Genomic DNA, 6,726 nt, shown 5'->3' with positions numbered 1-6,726 from the left:
TTTCCTCTTTTTTGATGTATGCATTTATTGCTATAAACTGCCCTCATAGTACTGCTTTTGACGTGTCTCATAGTTTTTGGTATGATGTATCTTTATTCTGATATGTTTCTAGGAATTTTTTTATTTCAGTTTTTATTTCTTCTACTACCCAGTAGTTTTTGAGTAGTGAACTGTTCAACTTCCACGTTTGATGTTTTCCCTTAATCTCCCATTATTAATTTCTAATGTTATAGCATTTTGATCTGAGAAAATGCTTTGAAGTATTTCAATGTTTTTGAATTTACTGAGGCTTGTTTTATGTATAAGATATTATCTATTCTGGAGAAGGATTGATGTGCACTGGAGAAGAATGTAAATTGTCCTTTTGTTGGGTGGAATGCTCTGTATATGTTTATGAGGTCGAGCTGGTTGATTGTGTTGTTGAGTTCTTCTGTATCTTTGTTGAGTTTTTTTGTTTGTTTTTTTTTTTGTAGTTCATCTGTCCCTCCTTGAAAGTGGTATGTTAAAGTCTCCTACTAATATTATAGAGTTGTCTATTCTCCCTTTTAATTCAATTAATATTTGCTTCACATATTTTGGAGCAATTTCATTGGGTGCATACATATTCATTATTGTAACATCTTGTCAATTCATTCTTTAAGCATCATAAAGTGTCCTTCTTTGTCTCTTATGTTGTTTTTCACCCTAAAGTGTATTTTATAAAAAATTAATATTTCCACTCCTGCTCTTTTTTGATTACCATTGGCTTGGTATGTCTCTTCCCACCCCTTAACTCTTAATTTGTTTTTATTTTTGTGTCTAAGGTGGGTCTCTTTTAGGCAGCATATTGATAGGTCTTCTTTTCTTATCCTGTCTGCCATGCTCTTTCTCTTGATTGGTGCATTTATTCCATTCACATTGAGTGCAATTAGTGATAGGTATGCATTAATTGCTGTCATTCTATAGTTTTTTTGTTTGTTTGGTTTTTGTCATATTGTTGGTGTTTCCTTGGTCCACATACTTTTCTGTGCTGAGTTCAATTTGTTATAAAGTGCTTCCTCTCTTTTCTTCTTTATGTTGCTTTTGTGCTTATTAAACCCACATGTTTTCCTTCCTTCTGGATTTGCTTAGGGGGACTGTTAAATTCTTCTGTAGTTACCTTGGAGTGAATTCTTGTCTCTATATTTTAGAGCAGTCTTTTCTATGAAGACATTGTCCTGTTTTCCTCTCCATTTGGAAGTTTGTACCTAGAAATTTAATTCCCTCTATTTGGTTAGTTGCTGCTGTCATATACAGATTGGCTTCCTTGATTTTTGTGTACAATGTTTTATGGTCTTATTTTGAGTTTCTATTTCTGATTTCGGTTTAGTGTTGATGTCATGTATCTTGATCCTGTTGATCTCAGTTGTGGGTTCTCTATTGGAAGGACTTCCTTAAGCATTTCTCTCAGTGTTGATCTGGTTTTCACAAAATCCCTTAATTTCTGTTTGTCTGAGAATAACCTTGATTTCACTCTCATATTTGATGGACAATTTGGCTGGATATGTGATTCTCGGTTGGAAGTTCTTTTCCTTCAGTGTTTCATATATATGACATCCCATTGCCTTCTTGCCTACATGGTTTCTGCTGAGTAATCGGAGCTCAGACTAACTGTTTGATTATTATAAATAGTATTTATTTTCTCCCAGGCAGCTCACAAAATTTTTTGTCTTTGGTTTTGGAGAGTTGATTATGATATCCCTCGGTGTTTTTCTCTTGGAATCTATCCTGTATGGGGTGCCATCAGCTTCTTGGACAAATACCTTTCCTTCCTTCATGATATGGGGAAAGTTTTCTGTTAGTAGGTCTTCCACAATTTTCTCAGTGGTCGTTTTCGCCTCTTCTTGTTCTGGAATTCCAATGAGTATGTTGTTTCTTTTCATGTTGTACCATGTAACTCTTAGATTCTATTCAATTCTCTTAAATCTTTGATTTTTCCTCATACAGGCTGGTGTCCAGGGATTTGTCTTCTAGTTGGGAAATGCATTCTTCAGCAAGTTCTATCCTACTCTTTTGTGCTTTCACTATATTGTGTAATTCTGTAATTTTGGTATTCGTCTTCTGGATTTATAACTGCTGTTTTTGTATGCATTCTGATTGTGCATTAGTCTTATTATTTTGTTCTTGAATGGTTTTCCTGAGTTCTGCCAGGGTACTGTCTGTGTTCTCCTTGCTTCTGTTTGGGGTTTCCTTAGGCTCTTGTAGAGTTCTATAAACGTACCTTTTTAATTCCTTCTGAGATAATTCTATTGTCTCCTCTTCTTCCATATTTAATGAGACTTTCGTTTGGGGTTTTACTTCTAATGTCTTGTCCTGTTTTCTTTTTTTGATTTGAAGTTGCCTGTTTTTTCCTAGACATTTTGAGGTTGTCTTTAACTGTTTATTATGTATTGATTTTTGTTGGTTTTATGATTTAATATTTTGAAAAGGTGGAGCTGGTGCCTTTTACTTATTTATTTTTGGCTATTAATTCAGATGTGCTGGGTTGCTCTGAAGTTTTCTTTGTGATGATGGAATGCTGTGTGGAATGTGGATGCAGGTCTCTGTCATAAAGAGAGTTTAGGATTCGACCAGGCAGGCATTATGGTGGCCAAATGTGGCTTTTCTATTGGATGAGGGAGGGTAGAGGCGGAGAATGTGGGAGGAGAAGAGAGAATGAAGAAAAGCTCCAAGGTGCCAGGAGCAGTTTCTAGGGCTTCTGAGCAGGCTATTAATGATGACATTGTATTGTTATTCACAGGCCCACAGCTCAAGTTCAGGAAAGACTCCAATTTGAAGGAGTCTGCCACTTTCTGCCAGGTTAAGATACAAAACCCCGCTCTCAAGGCCCCTCTGTGCCAAAACACTGACCTACGATAACTTCCCCATTCCACGATCCACTGTGGGAATTCGTCCCACAGCCTGCCCACTTGTGGCATTAATGTTCTCCTGCTCACAGGCTTCAGCGGTACCAGAGCCAACAAAATCTCTGCTCCCACCCACTGGTCCAAAGTATACCGATAAAAGCAGGTGCTGAAGGTAGATCTACGGAGTGTTGCAGGTTCTCTGCTGTGGTGCATTCTGTCCACTACTCTAGGGGGTCTCCAAAGGTCATTCTCACCTGCCAGTCGGCACTCCCCCAAGAAAGTCTCCGATGGCCTTTCTCTCCTGCTGGTCAGTGCTCCACAGGGCAGGTTCCCTTCTTTTTCTTATTTTTCCTCCTCCAGGTTATTAGACAGCCCATTTCTCCTTTCATTGAGGCAGGGAGAGTACAAAAAAAGGCACAGGGGACTGGAACAGATCGAGGAGTCAGCTGCAGGGACCCAGGTGAGGAAAGCAAACCCAGGCCACACCCCACAAACAGTGATGTGGGAAAACAGGAAGAGGACAAAAAAGGCAAAGGGGACAGGAACAGATCAAAGAGTCAACCGCAGGGACTCAGTTGAGGAGAGGGAACCCAGGCCACGCCTCACAAGCAGCAAGGCGGGAAAGCAGGGAGAGGACAGAAAAGGCAAAGGGGACTAGAAGAGATTGAGGAGTCAGCCGCAGGGATCCAGGTAAGGGTGGTTGGAGAGGTTTCCAACAGCTAAGGCAGACAAACTTGTCTATCGGTTTGTCTTTCTGTGGTGACATGTTGCTGTGAGTCTTGAGGCCGTGCCGCTGTTGTTTCAAATCCAGCGGGGTGCACATGGTCCTCAGGTATCAGCCCGGCTTGCAGACTGAGATAGACTAGGAAGAAGGAGGAGGCCATGTACTTCTCAAATAATTGGCCAGTGAAACCTTATGAATAGCAAAGAAACACTGTCTGATACATTACTGTGTAACTTTATGAACAGTCTGGAAACACTGTCCAATACAAATGAGGAAGATGGGTCACTTAACTTAGAAAGCTCTCAAAGTAGGCCTGGGTAAGAGCTGCATTATCAGAATAAAATCAGCCTTACTCATATGGATAAGGTAAAGCTTTTGAGATGTCCATTTGCTGACGTGGCACCACTCAACTTGAGGAGAAACAGTGGCAAACATCCATTAATAATTGGAACATGGAATGTACAAAGTATGAATCTAGGAAAAGAAGAAGTTGTCAAAAATGAAATGGAATGCATAAAGATTGATATCCTAAGCAGTAGTGACTGAAATGGACTGCTTTTGGCCATTTTGAATCAGATAACCATATGACCTACTAAGTTTGGCGTACTCTGAATTAATGAGCTGTTTGGAGCACCAAAATCCATATTTCAAAATCCTGCACCTAGTTTTTCAGGCACTAAGATGCTAGAGGAAATTAGTATGGGGGTACTAAAGACATGCTATTTTAAGCCCTCTGGCTGTAATTCTTCCAAGACAGATTTGTTCTTCTTCTGGCAGTCCATGGTATTTTCAGTATTTTTTGGTAACGCCCGCAATCCAAATACATCAATTCTTCTTAGGTCTTCCTTAGTCACTGTCCACATTTCACATGGAAATGAAGCTATTGAAAACACCATGCCTTGGGTCAGGCACACCTTAGCTTCAAAGTGACCTCTTTGTTCTTTAACATTTTAAAAAGGTCTTCTGCAGAAGATTTGCTCAGCTCAATATGTTGTCTGATTATATATATTATATGACGCTTCTCATGGGCATTGATTGTGGATCCAAGTAAAATGCAATTCCTGACAACTTCAATCTTTTCTCCATTTATTGAGATGTTGTTTATTGGTTCAGCTGTAAGGACGTTTGTTTTCTTTATGATGAGGTATAATACATACTGAAGACTGCAGTCTTTGACCTCCATCAGTAAGCGCTTCAAATCTTCTTCACTTTCAGCAAGCAAGGTTGTGTCATTGTGTTCTGGTTACCTAGTGCCGCTCTGACAAGAATATACCACAAATTGGATGGCTTAAACAAACAGGAGTTTATTCCCTCACAGTTTAAAGGCTTTAAGTTCAAGTTCACCGTGCCAGGCTCTAAGGGCTGGGTGAAAGCCCCTCAACCTTGGCTTCAGCTCTGTCTTTTGCTCCTGGCCCACTGAAGCTAGAGGCTATTCTTCAGACAGCTGCTGGCTCCTGAGAATGACAAGCGCAAGGTTAACAAGTAATAAGACACACTCCCGATGTTACCAAACCACATGGCAGGCCATTAACTGAAGTGTCCATTTAAAGTCCCAAGATCAGCAAAGCGTGACAGGCTGTTGAACAACAACTTGGCTACATGGAGGGTTCAAGCATGCCATAAGCTAGAGACCATTCCCAAAGCTGTTTCTTATATACCGGAAGCAGACCACATCCCTAAAGCAGCTACTCAACTGCTCCAATACATTCCACCATGGAGTTAATTACCAATCTTACCATGAGGAATAACGACATCCAGCTGCCCAGCCAATCAACCAGGCCTAGTCAAGTTGACACACAAACTTAATTACCACACATTGCATATCACAGGTTGTTAATGAGTCATCCTCCAATCCTGATGCTGCATTCTTCTTCATATAGTCCACTTTCTTGTATTATTTTCTCAGCATATAGATTACATAAGTATGGTGAAAGGATACAACACTGCTGTACACCTTTCCTGATTTTAAACCATGCAGTTTTCTCTTCTTCTGTTTAAACAACTGCTTCTTAGTCTATGTACAGATTCTTCATAAGCACAATTAAAAAACCAAACAAAAGGAAAAAACCAAACTCACTGTTGTTGTGTCAAACCCAACTCACAGCAACCCCTCCCCCTGGGTTTCTGAGGCAGTATCTCTATGGAAGTAGATTGCCCAGTCTTCCTTCCAAGGAGTGGCTGGTGAGTTTGAACCACCAAAGTTCTGGAATTTGCATTCTTCACAATGTTATCCATAATTTGCTATGATCCACACAATCGAACGTTTTCGTATAGTCAGTAAAACACAGGTAAATATCTTTGTGGTATTCTTTGCTTTCAGCAAAGATCCATTTGACATCAACAATCATATCCCTCATTCCATACCTCTTCTGAATCTAGCTTAAATTTCTGGCAGTTCCCTGTCAATATACTATTGCAACTTTTGAAAGTTATTTTCAGCAAAATTTTATTTTTCTTTGATAAGGTTAGAAAATGTCCACATTCCTTTGGATCACCTTCCTTTGGGCACAAATATGGATCTCTTCCAGTCAGTTGGCCAGGTACCTGATTTCTGAATTTCCTGGCATAAATGAGGGAGTGTCTCGAGTGCTGCATCCATTTGTTGAAACATCTCAGTGGGTATTCTATCAGTTCCTGGAGCCTTGTTTTTCACCAATTCCTTCACTGCAGGACATACACCAAATATTGCTGAGTTTTCACACTCTAGGAATTAAAACCATGAATAAATAAGAGAACTGAAAATCTGGGATATATACATCCAAAGAGATCAGGGAACTGACATGCTGTGATACATACCCACAAAGCGAACCCAACTGTCATCAAGTCGATTCTGACTCATAGTGGCCCCCAAAGGTTTTCCAAGCCTGTAAATCTTTAAGAAACAGACTGTTTCATCTTTCTTTGAAGAGCTGCTGGTAGGTTTGAGTCATCAACTTTTTGGTTAGCAGCCAAATCTCTTACCAACTACACCACAAGAGCTCTTATAAAGAGAAAACAACAACAAAAACAAAAGCCAAACTCACTGCTGGTGAGTCGATTCGACTCATAATGACCCCTCCTTGGGTTTCCGAGGTGGTATCTATACGGAAGTAAATTGCCCGATCTTCATTTTTTTTTTCTTTTTTTAATTGTGATTTG

Source organism: Orycteropus afer, unplaced genomic scaffold (genome assembly GCF_000298275.1).
Source record: "Orycteropus afer afer isolate SDZICR_OR568_19922 unplaced genomic scaffold, OryAfe1.0 scaffold00822, whole genome shotgun sequence".
Lineage (NCBI taxonomy): Eukaryota > Metazoa > Chordata > Mammalia > Tubulidentata > Orycteropodidae > Orycteropus > Orycteropus afer.
This window is presented reverse-complemented; position numbering follows the sequence as displayed.